Raw genomic sequence first — 26,439 nt, forward strand, 5'->3', positions numbered from 1 at the left:
TCTTGTAATTATGCTTCCAGACAGCAATTTAGAGGTCAGGTTATCATAAACTTCATTTCTCTGTACCACAATGAGGGTGCAAGGACAGAGAAAGGAATCATAAACATGAAAATGTATGTTACATAAGATTAGATGACAGATTTGAATATAAATTATATAACTTTTTAATTCACAAGAGAAATTTACTTCATAGAGAAGGTATTTAGAGGCCAAGTACTTGAGGCTACAACTTAAAAGTTTCTACAATGGGCACTAATAAGACTCCTGATTTAAAAAAAAAAAAAAAAAAAAAAAAAGACTCCTGATTAGTTTCCTATCAGAATCCTTAAACGTTAAACCACACATAAGAAAATATCAATTAAGTAAACTATTCCTAATTGTATTAAAAACCTCCATTACATGGGTAAATTAAGCTTGCTGGTTTCACACTAACAGTGTGAAAAGTAGTTCCAAAGTACATGGTTAAACAAAAATACTGCCAAGGACATAAAAATAAAGTTCTACATCAAACACTAAACATCAAAGGCAGGCATGCCTTTCAGGAGTTGACCAGAGTTCCTAAGGGTGGGACTGGAATGATTCGTGGCCAGAGTTTCATTCTGAAAAGATTATGAGGTCACTGACCTGGACAGACTCATTCAAAATTAAATTCTGCTAGACTTCCTGTCTACCCAGAAACACCCTGATATTCACAGATAAAAACTTCTTCACAATAGGCTTAGCCATTAGGAAAAAACTGCCTTAGATTAAGAAGAATGGTTTTTCAAATAGATATGTATTCCTCTGAACACCGATATGATAGTTTGCTATACTGTCAAAGTTTATCTACAATCTTTTTTCCAAATCTTAATATTCAAATACAGGACAGTGATGTCTGGAAGTATAAATAATGCTCTGTTCCAAATTCTATGATAAAATTGTTCTTTACAAAAACTTACATTACCTTAAGGATAGCTGAAGCTGCCACATGTAAAAGTGCTAGTTTCCTCTACCCAGAAGCACGTGGTGGAGAGGAGCTGAAATTTAGCTTGGGCTTTGCTCACCTGTCTTTTACATGCAACTACACAGTTATTCTGGCTTAAAGAAAGAAATGCCTTTTTCTAATTCATACAAAAGGCCATATTATGTTAACAAAGCCTCTAAGGACAACTTCATAGTGCCACACTTCATTGGCCATAAAAGTTGGGCCATTATTTTATGAATTACTAAGAAAAATCTTGCACATTAAACTATAATAGTGACTTCTTATCACATAAAAATCTTATACTTTATTACTGAAAGAGATCTCCTGATAAGCTTAACAGTGATATTTAATAATATGTCAGTTCTGAGCACACACACATACAATAATGGGAGTTATAAAATTACTAATATTCCTCACAGAATTCAACTGTTTTGAATCTTGAGTTCCTTTTCAACTCAGAGATAGCTGTTTTTCCACAAAACATAGTCCTCTGTATGATAAGGAGTACGCTAGATGCAGTATATCTTGAAATGTTACTCCACCAATGTCTCTCGAATTTTTTTCTAAGCTAGTTGTATTTCCTTCCAAAGTTTTTTGTGCATGCACAGGCAATAATAATTAAGTCGCAATGGCTACAAGATCCAAAGTGATTAATATTAGAAATGTTAAAATGTGGAAAATACAGTTTTTTTTTTTAAGAATAGACGAGATACAGAAACAGGGATCCTGATTTTGGAGTAAAATGGTTTCTCCCCTTCATCATCTAATCCCTTGTTTCTTAAATTGTTATTAATTGACTAATATGTGACCCAGGTACTAAGTTAGGCATAGAAATGCACAAAACAGGTAATGACACTACATTCAGGGAACTCATGTGGAGAATAGCATTAACTAACCCACAGAAAATTAATATAAAGAAACAATCGTTAGAGAAAGGTGGTATGTCGTCTCCCTAAGGATGAACTCCTCTCCTCTTTGGAGTCTTGGGGTGATAAGCAGGGGTAACACTTCCACTGATATGCCATCTCACAGTTCTCAGTTCAGAGAAAAGAGCCTTTCCACTTCCTGAGCCCAAAGGCAATAGAAAAAATTTTTTGGCACATCTGTCTGAATTTGGAATCACCAATGAGATCACTCTTGGCCATCTAAGAAAAGCCTCCTTCCTGGTTTCAAATGGTTTCTTCAAGAGTCTCATGGCTGAGCAGATCTACATGGATTTCCTAATTCTGGGTGTTAGTGATAAGAAAGTCACTTGCAAAGTGGAAACAGAATGCCCCTACACTTGCTCAATGGTCAATGGGTCAGACCCTGATGATTAACCAGTTTATCATTATGGAGAGAAGTTTGGAGTGACATCTCGGAATAGCAAATTGGAGAAAGTGGGAAGAATTTTTTTTAAACAATTAAAATTGGCAGTTAAGAAAGGACATTAAACTGCAAATTTGTTTACAGAATTAATGGGGCCTCAAGTTCTACAGTTTCCTGAATGACCTGGAGCAGATCAGAACCAGCATGGAGTGTTTCAGTTGATTTCAGTCTCCCTGACCTCTTCTTAGTGTCTCCTGAGAGGTATCTCCCTCAGATCTGTGGACACTCAGTGCAGTCCTGCTGGCTTCTTGGGAACCCAGGTACAAAAGTTATCTGAGAAAACAACAGGATTACGTACTTAAAAGAGCCCTGCATAATTGTTCTGCAAACCCCTCTTTAAGGGAATCACCATCACCTATTTCCCAGGACATGTTTTAGATACTCTGACAGGCTATATCATCTTTAAAGTAAATAAATGGTGAGATCATTTAAGTCTGCACAATGATCACCCTCTTCCCCTGCCAAAAGGAAGAGCTTGTTTATGGCTACAGGAGAGGAGGACTGTATAGGTGATATATGTAGAGAGCTTCCTTTGATTTCTACATGCTCTATGTTTGTGGTGGTGGTGTGGTACCAGTTTTTGTTTTTGTCTTGCAAGATTGCACAGGTGTTCTGAACTGGTGGCCTCAAGTGATCCTCCTGCCTTAGCTTCCCAAGTAGCTGGGACTATGCATGTGCCACAACACCTAGCTGCCAGGCATTTCTTAATGAGGTGCAAATATATAAACACATGCTTGGTCTTCTCTGAAAAGAATTCAGTCCCCATGTCTGTTTTCTCCCCTGCCTGTTGAGTTGTTATAAGGTAGGCCTTTATAGGCTATCTCAGCTTGTGTTGGCACCAGCTCACCACCTCCATTGGCTAAATGATGAATTAAAAAGGTTCTAAACAAAACAATACAAAACAATGATTGCTATAAATAGCATTAAGAAAAAGACATTTAGTGCAATAACATTTCTGATTTGCCCTGGTGAGGAAAACCATATAACTCCTGAAATCACAGAGGAATGAATGGGTCATACAGCGGGGAAAAGCCTGTGTAAGGAAAGAGAATGAGTAAACAACTGTTCTGCATTGATAACTGTGTCCCAGGAAAAAGAAAAACCCAGGCTTTTTGAGCATTACTACAATTGGACGCCAAATTACACCAATATGGGGGTACCTGAACTGCTATCATGTTTCTCTGGGCAGAGTGAGGGTTTACTCAGGCCATATGATTCATGAAGCTATAGGAGAAATCTCTCTTACAATGGGTGCAAAGCATCTATAGACTTAAGATATCTTGGAGTTATTTCCCCAGTATTCATGTGTATAACCTTCACACCAGCTCTCTGACATGGGAAATAGGTATCATTTTTCAAAGCAGGGCTAAATATAAGCTCCTGAAACTTTCCCCCACTACTCTATTCTCCATCAAGACACTAAATCAAAACAAGACTATATACTACAAAGAAATGCAGAGATGTTAGCACCACTATCAAAGACTTAAAGATGCAAAAGTATGGCAGTTCTTATTATAGCTTCTTTTTATATGTTGCATGGCCCAACAGAAAAAAAATATGTGGATAATGGATCACTATAATCTGAAACTAGTGGAAGGCCCAATTGCAGTTGTCATGGCATTATAAAATAGCCCTTGGCATTTGATGCTTAGCTATTGATGTGGCGATAGTATTTCTCAGTCTCTATCTGTGGGGAGTATTAAAAGTAGATTATCTTCACAATGGCAGGGACAACATAATACCGTGCCCCAGAATAAAGTCAATTCTCCTGAGCTTCAAAATTCAATCAGCCTGGATCATCTTCACATACTACTATACTGATGACAGCACACCAACTGGATCAGATGAGCAAGAAATGGAAAGCACAGATGGCCCAGTGAACACACAAACAGAAGACACCTCACAAAAATTAAGGTGCATGGCATACTGCTTAAGTTTTTAAGGAGTCCAGGATTCTGAGACATGCTGAGAACATTCTAAGGTAAAGAACAAGTTGTTGCATCTCTCAACATCTACTGTTTAAAAAAAGATAGGCTTCTTTCAAGTTTGGAGGCTGCATATTCCTTACTTTAAAATACAGTTTTGTACCCATTTGTCAGAGACTTGGAAGGATGACCCACAACAACAGAGAAGACTCTGAGTAGGTTCAGACTATTAGGCATATGTGATCAGTCCATCTGATGGTACAGAACCAATCCTTAATGGATAAACATGTTCTGGAATCTCTGTCAAGTACCAAAAAGAGAAATTACAAAGAATATTTCTGGGATTCTGCAGCAGAGAATAATTACACTAAAAAACAAAAATAAAAACAAACAAAAAAACAAACAAAAAAAAACCAGCTTCCGATATGTTACAGGGCCTAACTAGAGCCTGCATGCCTGACTATAAGTGAACAAACTACTGATTTTTAAGTATCTGTTAAGTCAAAGTTAGATGGGCAAAGAATCACCCTGCTATATAATAGAAATGGCACCTTTGGTATTAGGCACAAGTACCTTCAGAAAGCATGACTAAATTACATTACACATAACCCAGAATCCCCAATCACTAATGCCTTTTTTTTTTCATGATCAACTAAAACAGAAATTCAAATCTAGCCAAAAAATGAACTGCTGCTGCACTACAGGCATATTTAGGAGTACATGTAAAAGACTGGTAAAGGAAGTATGGCAGGTAAGAACAACTGGAGCAGTATACTTTGTCATTCATTTCAAATGGAGAGAGAAATGCCCTGTGCTACAGTTATGCCCTGACACATGGGCACTAGTGAATGGTCTGGCTGTTGTATATGAAGCCTAAAAAATAACCATGAAAGATAAAGTGATAAGTAAGTCTGGGAAAGATGGACTGGGTGCAAATCAGGTGCATTTTTGTGTCTTACATTAATGCCCACCAGGAAGTATGCACCAAAATGTAAATGGGTGTTATCTGATGTCAACAATGAGGTGGACAGAAGGACTCATCCTATGGCTGTTAGCCCGCTTCCCATTTAGGCCACCAGAGGTGACACAATGGGACCATAACTGCTTCCTTTCACTGAAAAAACTATTGCTAAATGCCTAATCTGCCAACAAGGGAGAGTGATGTCAGGCCCCTGATATGGTATCTTTACTGGGGATTGATCACTCCAGGTAAGGTTAGTTACATTGTGGTGGGAGTGGCAGTGTAGCCACAATGGTTTTTGTCTTTACAGAATACCTGCTCTGGATATGGATTTGGTTTTCAGTTCCCAATACCTTTGCTACTAAGGTACAATGCAGGGCATAAATGGATCAGAGTGGCAAAGGGCTATATTATAGGGGACACCTTTTATATATTACATCAGATCCTCTCATCCTCACTTGTGTCTTATTTCATCTGTCTCATCAGCACTAACTTTACATAAGTATAACCTGATAGTACACAACTTCAACCTGATAGTACCCTGACTTATGATGTGCTTCTCACTCTAGTGTATCTATGTTGAGGCTGCTTTGCATCCCCACTTGCACAACACTCCATGAGCTTTCTGGGGGTTATGGAGTGACTAATATACTATAGAGTGAATCTCTGACCAATGAGAAACAGAAACTAGTGGCAAAAATTTTCCTCCATTCTCCCCTCACAGTACATAGTCTTAAGAGAGTTAATATGATTTCTCAACAGCTTATCCATGCATTAGCTTTCCCCCTATAAAACTATGTTTTCTGTATCCCTCATTCTACTTGCTGGAATGCATTGCCTAACAAAGTTAACAACACATGGCCCTCTGCTTCAAGCTCTACTTTCTGGGAAGCCAGAGTGAAGACAGACCTAATGATCTGTGGTGTCTTTATTATATGAAAGAAGTTATTTCTTTGAAGTTCAGAGGCGGTAAGTAAAACCAAAGGCAGAGATAAGAACATTCAGGCAGAGAGAGAGAGAGAATGAGAAAAGAAAAGAAACTATTACTTCATGTATTAACGCCTACAAGGAAGAAAATGGCCAGAAAGGAAGATTGTAGAGTGGACAGAAGTAAGTGGAAAACTGAAGAGTTGTTATTCTGAAGGAATTTAATAGGGCATACAAGTAATGCATATCTAATGAATTGCTGCTTTTTAATTAATGAATTTGGTTTGATCCTGACTGCTATGGGTATTTGATGTGATGTATTATCAAACAAAATTAAATAATATGCAAATGTAAGTGTTGCAGACAAACACTTTTTCAAAGAGCATTCCTCTGAGGGAAACCCCAGGCAGAACTATGCAAGAGTGAAGGAATCAGTAACCACTGACCAGATCCACTTATCTGAGCCTCTCTGGAAAACAAACTGGTAGTGGATGTAGAATGAGGAGAAGATGATCAGGCTTGCTAAGTTATTATTTTACAAAATTCTACCTTGTGAAGATTTCTTTTCAGTTAAAAAAAAGCTTGTAATGTAAAAAAAAAAATTAGACTCATAAAACAAGTTTTTATAAGGAGAAAAAAATCCACATACACACATAGAAAGCTCAGTGCCCTAAAGTACTTTAATTTAGTATAAATTATATTTAATTTAGTATAATAATATTAATAAAATTACACTTCATATTAAGACTTTCTTCTTAAACACAGGAAAATGTAAGTATACATAAACATGCTTCATATGTTTTTACGAATACTTAGCTAAGATCAGGAAACAAATCTTCCTTAATACTTAGAATTTATCACTGGGCTAAAAAGTAAGGAATGATGCCATTCTGTGTTATAAGAAGTCACACAGACCTTTTGTGGTAGCAGTATTGATTAATTTCTATTTAACCATCAGTTGTGGAACTTTATTAAAAAAAAAAAAAAAAGTTCCACAACTGATGATGTTTTAGTATTCCTCAATTTATTAAAATGTCTCTTTAATTCAGTGTTAATGACAAAATTTGTTCTGCCTGATTTTCTGTCCCTTTCAGTCAATATTCCTAGTCCGATTGTTACTAATGTTTGATGAGTGTAACAATACTCTGTCTTTATTTTTAAAATGCACTCATGTTCTTTGCTCCCAGACAGGTTTTTATTTGTGTAGCATGCATTACAAAGGCAACACTTCGACCCAATTTAAATTAATATAAAAGTCTGGGACTAAAATCTAAACTTAAAACTACTCATAGGAACCCTGGGAATGTCAATTTAAATCACAAATCAATGTCTGATCACATTCTCAATGTACTTAAATAAATATGTAATGTTCTTGAACCTAAGTATCACAACAACAGTAAATTTGTTTCAAAAGTTCCCAAGTGTTTTCTGCCACTGCTGTTAGTAATTAAAAACATATTTAAAATCTTTAGCTCAGAATATTGCCTCAAATATTATATAATTTAAAATTGCCTTTCAAAAGTAATAGTAAAAAACTATGATGAATATGCTACCAGTAAAATCCAAGAGAATCAGTGCAATGCTGGGAGCCTTCCCCAGCCACATGAACATTAGAACAAGTCAGTGGCTCCTGTAATGAACCAGTTTGTGCTTCTTTTCAACAACTGGGCCAATTTGATCCCTACTTAAAGAAGGTGGAATAGTCTCCATTTATGAAGTTTTCCTTCCTCGACTCTTCCATCCTTGATCAATTAGGCAGTATTCCAATAATTCTAATTCATTTGACAAGCCCAACAGCTGCCTGCCAACACCAGAGTTGTTATGAGTTCTCATCTGAGGCTTCAGAATGCCCGAATGATGCAACACTAGATCAAATGACTTCAATGGTTTAAAATTCAGCCTAAACCCCAGCACTTTTTAACTAGAACTTAGTATCCGGTCAGCACATTCTCTCCTTAGAATTTTAACTAAAATGTCAGTGGTAGGGGATTTTTAAAATTGTCTCTAGGTAATTTCCTAAGTTTGCTTCAGCAGAAAACTAATCTGCCTAACAATAAACAAGTCTCAGGATTTAAATATTCAGCTATACTGCTGGGAGTCAAGAGGGGATTCTAACTAGGAAGAGCAAGAAATAAAATTTGCAAGGATGGAACAGAAGGAAATATCTTCAGGACACCTTTTTAAATTACTATTGTTATCTTTTAAGCCAAGTCAAACAATAAGTCAGACCTTCATGGTATTTTATATCTGAAAACTTTTCTTGTAAAAGTAAAAATTTTAAGCAGCATACAAATTAACCAGACTGAAACATTTAGGTTGATCTTACTTTAATCCTTTATCTCAGGATCTCACCCAACAGCTCTATATTTCAAAGCACTGGCAGATTTATTTGGCTGGCATGATCTGTGACCACATCCTTTCTGTCAAGAAACAATTTTCTCTTTTGATGCTCAAAGATTTCACAAAGTATGAACTTGGGTCTATATAGACTTTGAGGTAGAAATGTTAACATGGAGCTAAAAAGCAGTCAATACTTTTTATATCTGATTAGGCAATTATAGAAAAAAATAAGAATGTCTACAATTAATAGATACAGTGTCTTTGGTTCCACTGGTGATTCTTTTAGATCAATTGTTGATATTAGGTATGTTACATAGCCAAGGAAGCTCAATCTATGTAGGCTAAGCATAAAATGGGTTCATCACTGAGAGTGCTGTGGTACTTTAGTTACACATCTGGACTGGGGCATGGAGTGAGAGGCAATGCATTTTGGCTTAAGCTATTTATCCACTTAAACACATTAACATAAAAATATATCTATTTTTCCATTTTCAAAAGCTGGTGTAATTAATGGGGGTTCCAAACTCGGGAGGGAGGGGGTGCCGTAGGGGGGTAGGTAGAGACAGCTGCTAGAAGGTAGGCTGGATAGCATTCATTGAGAAAGTATGTATGATACATTCCAGGTCTTCTGAGACTCCCTCTGACAATCTCTTAGGTTCTTAGAGGCTTTGGGCAGTTGGCATTCTAACTCCATTTCCAACATCCACCTTAATCCAAACATACATCCATGAGCATTTCCAGAACAATTCCATCATTCAGACTTAGAGGGATTTGAGTTAGGAAGCATCTCCTGAATAGGTCTATAAAAAACTCTCTGTCCCCCTCTAGTCCTTGGGTTCCTGGCAACTGCCCCCTAACAATCTGTGTTGACCAATTAGAGAGGAATTTGGCCATACTTTTGCAGTACACATGAGAAATGTGCATGGGGATACACCATCATGTGATCCAGAGAAGTACCCTATATAAACAATAGCTTTTGAAATTCACATCAAAACAAGATATCACAAACTCAATATCAAGGAATAGGAAATATCTCTCTTGATCAACCTATTCATAGTAACTAAGTTCCTAGTCTGAATTTTGTAATTTCAGATTACCTTGTTAGGAAAATAGTCTAATGCTTTATTTGGGGGCAAATATAATGATATTCATGTCTTCCTTACTATAAAGACAATAATAGTTAACCAGTATGTGGTGTGGTGAGTATTCAAATATGCCTGGAAAGAAGGCATTAACCTTACAAGAATACTGCTATTGTTTTTTTTTTTTTTTTAGTTGTCAATGGACCTTTATTTTATTTATTTCTATGTGGTGTTGAGGATCAAACCCAGTGCCTCACACATGCTAGGCAAGTTCTCTTCCACTGAGCCACAACCCCAGCTCTAAGAATACTGCTATTGTTATTAGAAAATTTGTACCTATGGTGACAAACCGTTCAAGCATACACCTACATTTGGATTCTTTCATGGTTTGAAACCAATATTTAAATTTATGAACTATAATAAACATTTCTTTTCTATTAATATACAGATTGGGCCATATGCTGCAATACCTAATTTAGTAAAACATTTTAAGACTATGTCAAGTTTGTCACACATAAAGTAAAAAGGAAAATTTTAAATGCTTTAAAATTTTAATATCTGACTAAGAGCTCAATGGCCGCTTGTCATCAATTTACTTTGAAAATACCATAAAATTTACTTAGTACCATCTAATATGAAAGCTTATAACTACACAAATAGAAAAGCACCTGTCACTTATTTGAGAACACTTGTCCCTTTTAATTCAGATCTCTTCCAATTTAACACATGTAATGAGACCTGGAAGAAGAGAAGGAGCAAGACATGAAAGGAAGGGTGCTCTATGCCAAGGAGAAAGGCCCTGAGAGATGAAAAACCTGGTGTATTTTAGAACTTAGAAAGAAGGCCAATGTGTGGTCAGAACCTACTGAAAGTGAATAAAAGTAGCAGAAAAGGGGGCGGCAGAAGCATGTGAAAGTCAGCTCATGGATAGCCTTGTGGGTCTGAAGGAGCAGTATGGGATCTTGTGTATTGATTTAACCTATATTACACAATCCTTCTTTCTGTTTACCAGAGTAAGAGTGTCAATGGCAGAAACCATCTCCTATTTTTTGAGCATCTTGTGTAGCCTCCAGTCCACAGTATTATACAAGTACTCTGTGAAGTATTTCCGAATCAAGATGGAAGACAAGGTGAGTGTGATTCTGTGCAGGAGTAGTGGGAAAGGTATAATATAGGAGATGCAATTGTAGAGCCAGAGGAGCATTACAGCTTATGGTATGGCTGTGAAGAGGAAGTAAAAAAGTTCTAATAAAAATAACATGGGGAAACAAGATTTGGGGAAGGGAAGACAGAATCTGTTAAAAAAAAAAAAAAAAAACCAATTCTGTGTGGAAGAAAGTTAAATCAAGATATAATTAGGACATACTTCTTTCCTCTAAAATGGAAAAAAAAAAAAAAAGTTCTTAAATTATCTTCTGTTATAGTTTGGATCTGGAAAATCCCCAAAGGCTCATGTATTGAAAATGTGGTCCCCAGCTGGTGGCACTACAGGGAGGTGGATGGAAACGTTAAAAGGTGGGGCTAATATGAAGAGGTAGGTCATTGAAAGCTTGTCCTTGATGGATATATCATGTTCCTGGCTCCCCTGCCCTACCCGCTCCTCTCTCTCTGTGGCTAATGGGCTGCATGAATGAGAAGCTTCAACTGGTGATCCACAGCATGACATTCTGCCTCAACACAAGCCCACAGCAATGGGGTCAAGCAACAATGAACTGAAATCTGTGAACTGTGAGCCAGAAGAAATTTTCCCTCCTTTGGGCTGACTTTCTCAGGTATTTTTTCACAGCAACAGAATAATGAATAACATACCTTCCAAATGAGAATGCTCTTGTTTTTTTTATGAGAATACAACAGATGCTACAGTGTATGAATTCTGAAGGAAACCAGACTAAAAAATGCCCATGAAACAAAAATACTCAGTTACTATTAAAATGTTAAGATGTCATCCCAGAAAAAGATACACCATGAAAAGTGGATGAACACAGGTACTGGAGTCAGAAAATCCATAATTAGAATCCCATTTTAGACAATGTGGTATAAAACCTAAAATTCACATTTAAAATCATGTGCTTCCTGACACCTGGTTAAACTGGTAAGGCCTTAATGACCTTGCCCAAGTTCTATTCCCTACTCTGGTCCAGAGAAAAAGAAACCATAGAAACACCCATCTTTATCAAAGGGGTCAGAGGCAATTGTTGCTCCTCCTTGAGTAGTAATTATTCAAACAAGTCCATTACATCCTTTTGTGGGATGAAGGGACACCTCACCCTCTTTTTTTTTTTTTTTTTGGCGGTACTGGGGATTGAACCCAGGGCCTTGTGCTTGCAAGGCAAGCACTCTACCAACTGAGCTATATTCCCAGTCCACCCACATTCTTAATACTACACAGCCTATCTGCTTCCTACATCCTTATTCACTCTGTTCTGAAGCATAACTTTGATATGATCCTGTGAGTGTGTGGAGTCTTTCTCCCTGAGGTATAAGAATATAGGACTACTAAACTCTTGTCCACCTCATCAGGTGCATTTGGCTAGCCCTATGGCTGTATGGCAAGAATCTTTCCCTAATTAACAGAGATGAAAAGAGCCACTTTTTGAATATGTGAATCAGACCTCAGCCAAATAAGTTATATCTCTAGGCTTTTTATTCTGTAAACTAAGATTTAAAATAGTCACCTTACAGATTATTGTATAAACATTGTGTGGACCAGTTACTATTGTGTTTATCATGTCTAGTAGTACAGTGCAATTCTCATGGTTAAGTCTACTAATGCCACCCTTATCCTATTACTTTTGCCTATCATCAGAACTATTACTAGTGATTTAAAACCTCTAAAATTAAAATTGATAACAGAGTTTAAAACAGTACGTAGAGAGATATGTGAAATTGACCAGATTCAGTTTAAAACTCATCTGGGTTATTTGTTACAAATAACTTAAATTCAGTCACCAGAAAAACAACTACAAGGAGAAATAACATGAGTTCTGGGCTAATAATGTAAGTAGACATGAAACCAAGACTACTTTCAAGATACTGAACATTTGGTTGAACAGTACTTTGATTTCATGAATCTGGATATGCAGATCATGCATCAGTTTATAGCAATAAAATCTGTTCAATAAGTTAACATATGAAAAAAACTGGTTACTTCAAAAACCTGCATGGTACTAGCATAAAAACAGACACATACAAACCTATACATCTATAGTCATGTGATCCTTGACAAAGGTGCCAAAAACATACATTGGAGAAAAGACAGTTTTTGTTTTTGTTTTTTAAACAAACGGTGCTGGGAAAAGAGGTTATCCACATGTAGAAGAATTAAACTAGGCCCTTTTCTTTCTCACCCTGCACAAAAATTAACTCAAAATGGATCAGAGACCTAGGAATTAGACCAGAAACTATGCAACTCCTAGAAGAAAATGTAGGGTCAATAATCCAGCATATAGGCACAGTGTCCATAACTTTCTCAATAGGACCCCCTAAATCTCAAGAATAATGCCAACAATTAATAAATGGGATGATATCATATTTAATTAAAAGCTTCTGCACAGCAAAGGAAACAATTAGGAAAGTGAAGGGGGAACCTACAGAAAGGGAGAGAATCTTCACTATCTACTCTTCTGACAGCAGATTTATATCTAGAATATATTTTTAAAAATCTAAAAAAAAATGCTTTATACCAAAAAAACCCCAACAAACCCAAACAATCTAGTTAATAAATGAACAAATGAATTAAACAGATACTTCTCAAAAGAAGAAATACAAATGGTCATCAAATACATTAAAAAATGTTTAACATCATTAGCAATTAGGGAAATGCGAATAAAAAATGCACTGAGATTTCATCTCACAACATTCAGAATGGCAGTCATCAAGAACACAAGTAACAGCCGGGTGTGACAGAGCATGTCTGTAATCCCAGCAGCTTGGGAGCTTGAGGCAGGAGTTCAATGTCAGCCTCAGCAATGGGGATGCGCTGCGCTGGGGATATAGCTCAGAACGCTTGTCTCACAAGCACGAGGCCCTGGGTTCAATCCCCAGCACACAAACACACACACACACACAAAAGCAATGGGGAGGTGCTAGGCAGCTCAGTGAGACCCTGTCTCTAAATCAAATACAAATATGGGTTCACTGGTTAAGCGACCAAGTTCAATCCCTGGTAGGAATGTATGTATAAATAAATAAAAACAAATAATAATGCTAGAAAGGATGTGGAGAAAAATGAACACCTTTACACTGTTGGTGGGACTGTAAATTAGTACAACCACTGTGGAAAGCAGTATGAGTTCCTCAACCTTTGGAGGTTTCTTTTTTTTCTTTTTTTGTACTAAAACCTGTTCAACTTTAGACTTTGCTTGAGAGGCACTGATGCACAATTCCATCATTTTGGAGATACAAATTTTATTCTCTTCATATTTGATATTGAAATATTATTTAAAACTTCAAGAAAAACCATAATCCAGGTTATGTTTACTCAGGAAGTAAATGGACACCACCTTGAGATTAAAGTACTTTTTAAACATAGCTCTTTGGCTACCACATTTAATAAACATTTAAGCACTACCTTAATGTAGATTATTGTAAACATGTAAGAAAATTGTACAAGTATAAAGCTTGTAATAAAAATAAGCAGAACACCTACTGTTCACATGTCATTGTTAAGTGTATTAGTTGGTTTCAAAAGCATCAACTTATGCTCAAGCAACCATCAGTATTATGGTTCATCTATTAGCTTCACTTAGTGTATATTAGCTTTAAACTATTGGAAATCTTTATGTTTGTATGTCCAAATAAAAAAGGTTTCACTATATACTATAAAAGCTCACATATAATATTGAGGATTTATTTTAAATAGAAATGAGAAAGAAAAGGAAGTCCCTTTTCTCCCTCCTTACAAACAGGATGGTTTAACATTTTTACCATCCAGTTCATATGTATTCCTGTATTTTCATCTTGGAAAAAAGCAAGATATGATGTACTTCAGTTAATTAGCTTTCCTCAAGAGTTGTAAATTTACAAAAGAACCTCAATAATGGGACAGATTTTTCATTTACTCTCATTCTGTTAAATCTGTCTTTCCCTTGGGTTGAATAACTTGGGAGTATTAAACTAATCCAAAACTTGGCTTAGTGTTAAAAAAAAAAAAAAGTCAAAAAACCATAAAGACAATCTGTTTTTAAAAATTCCTAATATTGCATGATATTTTCAACACTTCAATGAATACTCAGCTAATCACGGCCAATAGGATGCAAACAGCCTGTATAAATCTACCTCAATTTATAGACACGCTCATGAGAACAAGACTTTGTACACTGTGGTATCCCCAAGTGCTGGAACAGAATCTGAATTTCTTTAATTATTTGCTGAATGAATAAAGATCTGGCAAAACTCTCTGAAAAGTCAGATCTACTTTTTGCTTCCATTATCATATGTGAACACAGTACCTGTTAAAGGCACCAAAAGCTGCCAAGTTTGGTGCTTAATACACTTAGATGCAGCACAGTCAAGAATCTTCTTATGTTATCAAAAAATTATGATATCTTTATATAAGGACAGACTATATAAAATCTATTTATTTCATTATTAACTACAAAAAATAAGTATCAGAAAACAAATCTGTGTGCTACTGTTGTTTGGAAATGAATCCATGGTGCAAACACATCGCTAAAGAGCTAGGAGGAGGGTACTTTTAAATACACTAAAGTAAATTTTCATTGAATATAAAATAGTTAAAATGTGGAACTACTACTAAATTAGGAAAGAATAAATGCAAGCATCTTGCTGAGACATTAAAGGAAAAAATAAAACATTATAAAGTTGTGGACAGATTCATAGTCACATTTTATCAACAAGAAGACATAATTCACATATCACTTATAAAATGTCTTCCAAATATTTAAAAACTAAAAACCATCTCACCTGATATTAAAATCTAAGCCAAATGAAATAATCATTTTTAGAAATAAATTTCAAACATTTATATAATGTTATAATTTTTGGCTTTTTCATTTATTCCCCTCTTGCCTACACAATATATAGGATGCTCAAACAAACAGTAATTTGTATTTTATGGCATTTTATAGATCACAATATTAAAGCATTAGCTAATTAATTAAAAAGGAACTATTTATTCTTAATTATAGTAATCTGTTTTATTTCCCTCTATACATACCACTTCACAATTTGACACTGCTTATAATATAGTTACTATATTTGATAAGATGCAGGGAATACTTTACAGAAATTATGAAAAAACTGATTTCTTACTATAGCTGCAGAACATTTAAAACTTTGGGAAGAGAAACTGTATGTTACCAGGTGATAATAATTAGTAGGGTTTGCCTACATGCTTTTCAGTTAAATTATTAGATTTAAAGATGGTTTTATATGAGGTATTTAAGACAGCTTATTTAGTGATCTTACATAGTAATCTTTTGATTACTATTTTTCAGCTTGTATTACAGTATATAGGCTACTTGGCCACATTCTAACTGAAAATATTTTGGACTAATCTGAAACTCTACTGAAGTTTTATTTCCACTCATAAAATCACACTTCTGCAAATGTCATCACTATGATAATAAAGAAATCAAACTCAGGCCCCAGACCTACAGCTTGCTATAATTAGTAATTCAAATGGATATTGAGAACAGAATGGTATTTCTATACAAAGCAGTTAATAAAGCAAATAAAGTGTTTTTCAAACACAAATTTTTTATATTATTTTATTGTTATTGCAAAGCTCTATTTTATATTTTAAAAGAAGAAATTTAAAGATATATCAAATGATTATAAATCTATAAACATCATTATGCAACTTGTAAGAGTGCTGTACTAAATGTATTATGTAATCTATGAAAAGGACAAGAAAGTCAACAGCTGGTATGACCACAGCTTAAGAAGCATCAGAAAATTTTAAATCACTGAGATCCATAGTACTTATCCCATTTCCCAAAAGCAACAAAAATTGGCAACTACATTCTTCCTTTCTTTTTTTGGGAAAGGGGAGTTTACTGGTTATTGAACTCAGGGGTGCTCCAACACTGAGCTACATTCCTAGTCCTTTTATTTTATTATTATTTTTTCAAATTTGAGACAGGGTCTGGCCAGCTTCAAGGCTGAAGCTCCTTCAGGAATTTGTGATCCTCCTGCCTTAACCCCCTGAGTCATTGGGATGACAGATGTCTTCCACCACCAAGACCAGGCCCATCACAGCCTTTCTTTAGAAAATGGACAATCTTAAAAGGAAAATAAGAAAAGTCAACTAAGTTTGGTAATTTGATTTTTGAAATCTATTTAAAGTTATGCTTTCTAACACCTTGCATATATTAAGCTTGCAAACAAAATTACTAATTTCTTCTTATGAATTACCATAGAAATTCGTGATAAGCCTTCTTCTATGTTGGACTCAAAATAATGTGTTGTGACAGCATGAATCTTCAGTAAGAACAATGATTTTTAAAGGATGTTGCCATAAGTTATATAAAAGCCTCCTCTACACCCCCTATTCTTACTCAGAACAGCAGGAAGTCTTTTAGTGAGGAGGGCTCAGCTTTGTATCCCTGCAAATAGAACAGCCCACCTTTTAGATGTTCTAGAATCCTGGATCAAATTTTGCTTGACCAAAGGGTTCCATGGCTTAAAAAACAATGACTGAAAAATGAAACAAACAAAAACAAAGAATAGTTTAAACAATTTAAAAACTGATTACTTTCTTCCTTGTGGTTTTTCCCTGACTCACATCTCCTCAGACTCTTATTCCCTATAGTTCAAATACCTGACTACAGTTTAGAAGAAGTGGAAGACTGGGGATGGAAGGTGAGAAAGGGCTGAGGAAAGAAAAGAAAAGGGAGAGGTGGAACTGTTGTGAAACTCACCTTAAATTTTATAAACTTACCCAAGTTGAATATGCACTGACTCATAAAATGACTGAGCAGGTTAATTTAGAGGTATGACTCCAAATTAAGAAAAAAAAAAAAAAAACAAAACTGTTCTTCGTAGGCAAATATTAGTGTCACTCAAAGAGCTCCTCAAATATATGTACTCTCTGTCTCTGGCAATAGACTGTGAGGAGCTAGAGTTTCTGGAAAACTAGGCAGAGACTACTGCCTTTGTTCATATGCCCATTGCTATTGATGGTAGTAATAATTTAAAAAAATACTGTTATATAGTACTTTCTTTTAAAGAAAATCCAACTCCATTGAGGTAGTGAAAGAAAAAGTGGATAGTGTTCACAAATTGCTTTTACAATGCCTCACAAGTTCCTAAAACTATGTTACACTCTCTAATTAATTCACAAGGCTATAATAAACATCCTTCTCCCAATGTTTATACAATGGATTTAATTTTTGGTTCTCCAATCCCAGGGTAAAGATTGAAGCCAAGATCTTACATGTGCTAGGCAAGAGCTCTGCCAATGAACTAATTCCCAACCCCTGGAGTTAATTCTTACAGGATGTAAAAATGTTGGCTAATATATTAAAACATCTTTGAATACTTGGAATTCAGCTATAAACTTAATGGATGATTCAAAAACTATGTGTCCAGGGATTTTTCTTCTTATTAAAAAAAATTTAGATTTTTTATCAGACATCAAGGGATTTTTTTAAAAAAGTTTTATTAAGTAGATATTTCATTTCTCTTTTTACCCAAGAAAAGATTTATTCTTGTGGTAATTTATTTGTGATGGCAAGGACAGATGAAGGAGAAATAGGAACAATAATCTGGAGAAAAAAATACATTTTCTAAAGAAATAGAAAAAGTGGATTTGACATCTTATGTGAGAATATGAAATATGGATATAAAAGTTAAAATATTTAAATGATGATATTTCTTCATTAAGAATAAATGGACATGCCAGGAGTTTTTTGGTCTCCACAACTCATCAATAATGCCCACATGCTACATACAACATAAAAAAAGCATAACAGCAGTAGCTTACTGCAAAGTCTCTAAATAGATTTTAAATAAATAAAGCAGTAGTATGTTTATCACATGATTATATACAATAGTAGAAACTAAGAAGAAAGGTTTCCTGGATAGAACTTAGAGTTCTAACTTAGCCTTGAAAGGAAACAAAACTAGGGCTGAGGAGATAGCTCAGTTGGTAGAGTGCTTGCCTTGCAAGCACGAGGCCTTGGGTTTAAATCCCCAGCACCTCCAAAAAAACAAAAAAGAAAGGAAACAAAACTAAAAGTCTGATTCTACAATAAATAGTAAGATTAAAAACAAGAAAATGGCAAACAATGGAAAGTTATAATGCCAGTAGACATAAACAAATGATGCAGTGATATAGAATTTCAAGGGTTGCAACCTCAATGTCAGTGCCTCAGACACTCTAAATGGAGAATCCTTGTTATGTGAGTTTAGCTGAGAAACAAGCCTGACTGGTAGCAATCATCCTTTAGGCAGCCTCTGCTTCTCTGACTCTCGTCCAGAAGAAACCTTGGGATGAACATCGTTAAACAGGTCACTGGGTATAAAACTGGCCCTCAATCATATTAAACAAAACAAACCAGCAGCAAACTGATTCACCTAACTGACCTTTGTTCTTTCAACAGTACCATCACTCTGAGTCATACAGGCTCAACATCTCAAAGTGTTTTTTTTTTTTACGCCAAAGCTTGACAAAAATTTCTCTGCCATATTTCAAGCCCCTACTCCAAAGACTTTTAATTTCTAATCTCCAACTTCCACTTCTCTCTAAAGACATCCAACAGATTTTCTTTCTTTCTCAAGAGATCACTTGTCCTGTCTCGCTTCACTGCTGAACAGCCTCCAATGACTCTCTATTCCTGTAGTTTCTCCAAGTACAGCAGAATTACCTATACATTTGTTAAGATGTACTGGCCAAATTTATACCCACTCAGTCAATTCTCTGACAATGGCATAGCATTTCAAAAATTACCTGTTGATTTTGATGACTCTTGTAAACTGTGAACTATATAAAGTAAACACTACCAACAACAATTTAAGCACCTAATGTTAGCCAGATGCTATTCTAAAACCTTTTTATACAAATGAAACTTTTTCCTTCACTAATAATACCATGAGGTTGATATTTTTATTATCACCACATGACACATCAGGACCAAGGCAAAGAGGTTAAGATTAAATAACTTGCCTGGGTCATAGCTAGAAGGTGGAAGAGATAAGATTTAAATTCAGGAAGCCTGCACCGAGAATCTATATTCTTAAGCACTATACAGATGCTTCATTCAAAGAGTCAGTCTCAAATCCTACCCTTTACAGGATGAATTCTTATTACTGTCCTTTATGAATGTGTTCTCTAGGAAGATTCCACTTTATCACTGAAGTCATGAAAACTTCTCACTGAAAACTAACAAAAGGGTATTTATTCACTGTGTTGCTTGATAACAAATCTACAAGAGGAAGACCTAGAATAAATTTGTTAATAACCACAAAATAATTTGCTGGAGTTTAGATTGGGATTCTGTTGAATATTATAGGTAAATTTAAGAAAAACTGATACCTTGGTGATAGTGGGTCCTCCTATTCATGAACAGGGAGTATCTATTTAGTTCCTTTTTGATTTTTTAAAATCAGAGTTTTGTAGTTTTGCCTTATATAAATATATTTTGTGAAATTTATACCTAAAGATTTAAATTTTTAGGATAGTAAAGTAAATAGTGCTATGTTTTAAGTTTAAATTTCGTATTTCTTTGCCGGTATATAGAAAGCAATGTATGTTTACAAATTTTGTATCCCCCAACTTTCTACAATTGCTTATTAGTTCTGGGTTCTTTTCTTCATTCAGATTTTCTACATATACAATCATATCACCTGTAAGCAAATTTTACTTCTGCCTTCAATATTAATGTTTCTTTTATTTCCTTTTCTGTCTTACTGTATTAGCTAGGAATTCTAGTATAATGTTATAAAGGAGTGGTAAAAGGGAACATTCTTGTTTTGTTACTGATTTAGCAAAAAGATGTCAAATTTCTCACCACGAATATGTTATACGTAGGTATACTGCAGTTGTTCTTCATCTAGCTGAACACATTTTGCTCTATTTCTATTTAGCTGAGAGTTTTTGATCATGAATGAGTACTAGATTTTGTTAAATGCTGTTTCAGTGTCTATTGATATGGTCACGTGATTAATCTTCTTTATCCAGTTGATGGATTGAATTATATTAGTTGATTTTTGAATGATAGCCAACCTTGCATATCCAGATAAATCTCATTTGTTTATAGTGTATAATTACTTCTGTAAATTGTTGAATTTGGTTTGCTAATGTTCAGTTAATTTTTGCAACGATGTTCATGAGATTTATTGGTCTGCACTTTTCTTCTTTTGCAATATATTTGTCTAGTTTTGATATTATGATGATGCTGGCCTAATAGAATGAGTTAGAAAATATTCTGTTTTATTTTCTAAAAGAGTGTGTAGAGAATTGGTATAATTGTTTCTATTTAAATGTTTAGTGGGATTCACTTGTGTATCTAAAAGGGCCTGGTGGCTTAAGTTTTAGAAGGTTATTACTTATTGATTCAATTTATTTAACATATACAGAGTGATGTCCTCTCTTTTGTTTGTTTTTTTTTTCTATTTTTTTTTTATTCTAAACAAATGGGATACATGTTGTTTCTCTGTTTGTACATGGCGTAAAGGCATTCCATTTGTGTAATCATAAATTTACATAGAGTAATGTTGTTTGATTCATTCTGTTATTTTTTCCCTTCCCCCCACCCCTCCCACCCCTCTTTTCCCTCTATACAGTACTTCCTTCCTCCATACTTGCCCCCCTCCCTAACTCTAACTCTACCCCTCACACTAACCCTTCCCTCCCCCCCATTATGTGTCATCCTCCACTTATTAGCGATATCATTCGTCCTTTGGCTTTTTGAGATTGGCTTATCTCACTTAGCATGATATTCTCCAATTTCATCCTTTTGCCTGCAAATGCCATAATTTTATCATTCTTTATGGCTGAGTAATATTCCACTGTATATATATACCACAGTTTCTTTATCCACTCATCAATTGAAGGGCATCTAGGTTGGTTCAACAGTCTGGCTATTGTGAACTGAGCAGCTATGAACATTGATGTGGCTGTATCTCTGTAGTATGCTAATTTTAAGTCCTTTGGGTATAGGCCAAGGAGTGGGACAGCTGGGTCAAATGGTGGGTCCATTCCAATTTTTCTAAGGAACCTCCACACTGCTTTCCAGAGTGGCTGCACTAATTTGCAGCCCCACCAGCAGTGTATGAGTGTACCTTTCTCCCCACATCCTCGCCAACACCTGTTGTTGCTCGTATTCTTGATAATCGCCATTCTAATTGAGGTGAGATGGAATCTTAGGGTGGTTTTGATATGCATTTCTCTTATTACTAGAGATGTTGAACATTTTTCCATATGTTTGTTGATTGCTTGTAGATCTTCTTCTGTGAAGTGTCTATTCATTTCCTTAGCCCATTTGTCGACTGGATTATTTGAATTCTTGGAGTAGAGTTTTTTGAGTTCTTTATAGATTCTGGAGATTAGTGCTCTATCTGAAGTATGATTGGCAAAGATATTCTCCCACTCTGTAGGCTCTTTCTTCGCATTGCTGATAGTTTCCTTTGCTGAGAGAAAGCTTTTTAGTTTGAATCTATCCCAGTGGTTGATTCTAGCTTTTATTTCTTGTACTATGGGAGTCCTGTTAAGGAAATCTGATCCTAGACCAACAAGGTGAAGATTTGGACCTACTTTTTCTTCTATAATCTGCAGGGTCTCTGGTCTGATTCCGAGGTCCTTGATCCATTTTGAGTTTAGTTTCGTGCATGGTGAGAGATATGGGTTTAGTTTCATTCTGTTGCATATGGATTTCCAATTCTCCCAGCACCATTTGTTGAAGAGGCTATCTTTTCTCCATTGCATATTTTTGGCCCCTTTGTCTAGTATGAGAAAATTGTATTTATTTGGGTTTGTGTCCATGTCCTCTATTCTGTACCATTGATCTACCTTTCTATTTTGGTACCAATACCATGCCGTTTTTGTTACTATTGCTTTGTAGTAGAGTTGAAAATCTGGTATTGCAATACCCCCTGTTTCACTCTTCCTGCTAAGGATTGCTTTAGCTATTCTGGGTTTCTTATTCTTCCAGATGAATTTCATAATTGCTTGCTCTATTTATGGGCATTGATTTTGTAACCTACTACTTTACTGAATTCACTTATGAGTTCTAAGAGTTTTCTGGTGGAATTTCCAGGTTCCTCTAAATATATAATCATGTCATCAGCGAACAGGGATAGTTTGAGTTCTTCTTTTCCAATTCGTATCCCTTTAATTTCTTTGGTTTGTCTAATTGCTCTGGCCAGAGTCTCAAGAACAATGTTGAATAGAAGTGGTGAAAGAGGGCATCCCTGCCTTGTTCCAGTTTTTAGGGGGAATGCTTTCAGTTTTTCAACCATTTAGAATGATATTAGCCATGGGCTTAGCATCAATGGCCTTTACAATGTTAAGGAATGTTCCCACTATCCCTATTTTTTCTAGTGTTTTGAGCATGAAGGGGTGCTGTATTTTATCAAATGCTTTTTCTGCATCTATTGAAATAATCATGTGATTCTTGACTTTAAGTCTATTAATATGCTGAATTACGTTTATTGATTTCCTGATGTTGAACCAACCTTGCATCCCTGGGATGAAACCCACTTGATCATGGTGCACTATCTTTCTAATATGTTTTTGTATGCGATTTGCTAAAATTTTGTTGAGAATTTTTGCGTCGATGTTCATTAAGGATATTGGTCTGAAATTTTCTTTCCTTGTTGAGTCTCTGTCTGGTTTAGGTATCAGTGTGATATTGGCTTCATAGAATGAGTTTGGGAGGGTTCCCTCCTCTTCTATTTCATGGAATACCTTGAGAAGTATTGGAATGAGCTCTTCTTTAAAGGTTTTGTAGAACTCGGCTGAGAACCCATCTGGTTCCGGACTTTTCTTTGTTGGTAGGTTTTTGATGACCTATTCTATTTCATTACTTGAAATGGGTCTATTTAAATTGTTTATGTCCTTCTTGTTCAGTTTAGGCAATTCACATGTCTCTAGAAACCTGCTGATGCCTTCAAAATTTTTTATTTTGTTGGAGTATAGATTTTCAAAATAGCTTCTAATTATGTTTTGTATTTCACTTGTGTCTGTTGTGATATTTCCTTGTTCATTCCGAATTTTAGTGATTTGGGTTTTCTCTCGTCTTCTCTTTGTTAGTGTGGCTAAAGGTTTATCAATTTTGTTTATTTTTTCGAAGAACCAACTATTTATTTTGTCAATTTTTTGTATTGTTTCTTTTGTTTCAATTTCATTGATTTCAGCTCTGAGTTTAACTATTTCCTGTCTTCTACTACTTTTGGTGCTGGTCTGTTCTTCTTTTTCTAGGGCTTTGAGCTGTAGTGTTAGGTCGTTTATTTGTTGAGTTTTACTTCTTTTATTAAATGCGCTCCATGAAATAAATTTCCCTCTAAGTACTGCTTTCATAGTGTCCCAGAGATTTTGATATGATGTTTCTTTGTTCTCATTTACCTCTAAGAATTTTTTAATTTCCTTCCTAATATCTTCTGTTATCCCTTCATCATATAATAGCATATTGTTTAATCTCCAGATGTTGGAATAGTTTCTGTGTTTTACTCTTTCATTTATTTCTAACTTCAATCCATTATGATCTGATAGAATACATGCTAGTGTCTCTATCTTCTTGTATTTGCTAACATTAGCTTTGTGGCCTAATATATGGTCTATTTTAGAGAAGGATCCATGTGCTGCTGAGAAGAAAGTGTATTCGCTCTTGGTTGGATGGTATATTCTATAAATGTCCGTTAAGTCTAAATTATTGATTGTGTTATTGAGATCTATGGTTTCTTTGTTCAATTTTTGTCTGGAAGATCTGTCCAGTGGTGAGAGAGGCGTGTTAAAATCACCTAGTATTATTGTGTTATGGTCTATTTGGTTTCTGAAATTGAGAAGGATTTGTTTGACATACATGGATGAGCCAGTGTTTGGGGCATAGATGTTCATGATTGTTATATCTTACTGATTTATGCTTCCCTTAAGCAGTATGAAATGACCTTCTTTATCCCTTCTGACTAACTTTGGCTTGAAGTCCACATTATCGGAAATGAGGATGGATACTCCAGCTTTTTTGCTGAGTCCATGTGCATGGTATGTTTTTCCCCATCCTTTCACCTTTAGTCTATGGGTATCTTTTTCTATGAGGTGAGTCTCTTGCAGGCAACATATTGTTGGATCTTTCTTTTTAATCCAATCTGCCAGTCTATGTCTTTTGATTGATGAATTCAGGCCATTAACATTCAGGGTTATTATAGAGATATGATTTGCTTTCCCGGCCATTTGGTTCATTTTTTAAATTTTATTTATTTATTTGTTTGACACAACTTGTTTCCTCCTTTATTTGACAATTCCTTTAGGATAATTCCTCCCTTTGCTGATTTGCTTCTTTGTTTTTCATCTCTTCCTCATGGGATATTTTGCTGAGAATGTTCTGTAATGCTGGCTTTCTTTTTGTAAATTCTTTTAGCTTTTGTTTATCATGGAAGGATTTTATTTCATCGTCAAATTTGAAGGTAAGTTTTGCTGGGTATAAGATTCTTGGTTGGCATCCATTTTCTTTCAGGGCTTGAAAAATGTTGTTCCAGGCCCTTCTAGCTTTTAGGGTCTGGATTGAAAAATCTGCTGATATGCGTATTGGTTTCCCCCTGAATGTAATTTGGTTCTTTTCTCTCACAGCCTTTAAAATTCTGTCTTTATTTTGTATGTTCGGTATTTTCATGTAATGTGCCTTGGTGTGGGTCTGTTGTAATTTTGTGTATTTGGAGTCCTATAAGCCTCTTGAACTTGAGTTTCCATTTCATTCTTCAGATTTGGGAAATTTTCTGATATTATTTCATTGAATAAATTGTTCATTCCTTTGGCTTGTTTCTCTAGGCCTTCCTCAATCCCAATAATTCTTTAATTTGGCCTTTTCATGATATCCCATAGTTCTTGTAGATTCTGTTCATGATTTCTTACCATCTTCTCTGTTTGTTCAACTTTGTTTTCAAGGTTAAATATTTTGTCTTCAATGTCTGAGGTTCTGTCTTCCAGGTGTTCTATCCTATTGGATATGCTTTCTATGGAGTTCTTAATTTGGTTTATTGTTTCCTTCATGTCAAGGATTTCTGTTTGTTTTTTTTTTCAATATCTCTAACTCTTTATTGAAATGATCTTTTGCTTCCTGTATTTGCTCTTTTAATTGTCGATTGGTGCGATCATTCAATGCTTGCATTGGCTCTTTCATCGTTTGCTTCTCTGATAATTTTAATTATGTACATTCTGAACTCCTTTTCTGTCATTTCTTCTGCCATGCTGTCATTGGGTTTTATTGATGTAACATCTAGATTTGTTTGCAGCATTTTCTTTCCTTGTTTTCTCATATTGTTCAGGTTTCAGTGGACCGCTGAGATATTGCGGATTTCCTCTATTGACTTACAATGTCCCTGAAGATTTCTATATATATCCCCCCTTAGCCTTCAGTAGGCTGAAGTCTTGGAGGAAGTTGATAATGCGGTGCTCCACAAGGAAGCTGCCTCTCTAGGAGTGGTGGCCTTCAGGTGGGGTATAATCTCTGCTAGTTGGCAGAGGTGCCTCCACTTGTTGACCAATGGTCATCCAAAGGGGACCTAGGCTGCGGGCTGAGGCAAGGCCTGTTTGGGCCCGAGTCTCTGGTTTTACCGTCTTTGTGGGGAAACCTCACCCGGCAGGGAAGACTCACCCGGTGGGGAGGTCTCGCTGGTCAGTTCCCTCCTAGAGGTTCCCCTCAATTTACAGCTACCGCCTGGGCTGGGCTGCCTTCCTCTGCAAAGTTCCCAGGG

General features: G+C 35.6%; 1 protein-coding gene and 1 long non-coding RNA gene across 3 annotated transcripts in view; one reads left to right on the forward strand and one right to left on the reverse strand.

Annotated features, from left to right (window-relative positions):
* Positions 1–26,439, reverse strand: part of UBE2E2 (ubiquitin conjugating enzyme E2 E2) — a 301,893-nt gene that overhangs the window by 115,243 nt on the left and 160,211 nt on the right. The gene's annotated exons all lie outside the window — the stretch shown is intronic.
* Positions 298–11,903, forward strand: LOC306646787. The gene is made up of 2 exons (XR_013759971.1): positions 298–8,793; positions 8,826–11,903. It is a non-coding gene; the product is annotated as an uncharacterized lncRNA (long non-coding RNA).

Source organism: Sciurus vulgaris (assembly GCF_902686455.1).
Source record: "Sciurus vulgaris genome assembly, chromosome: 16".
Taxonomy (NCBI): domain Eukaryota; kingdom Metazoa; phylum Chordata; class Mammalia; order Rodentia; family Sciuridae; genus Sciurus; species Sciurus vulgaris.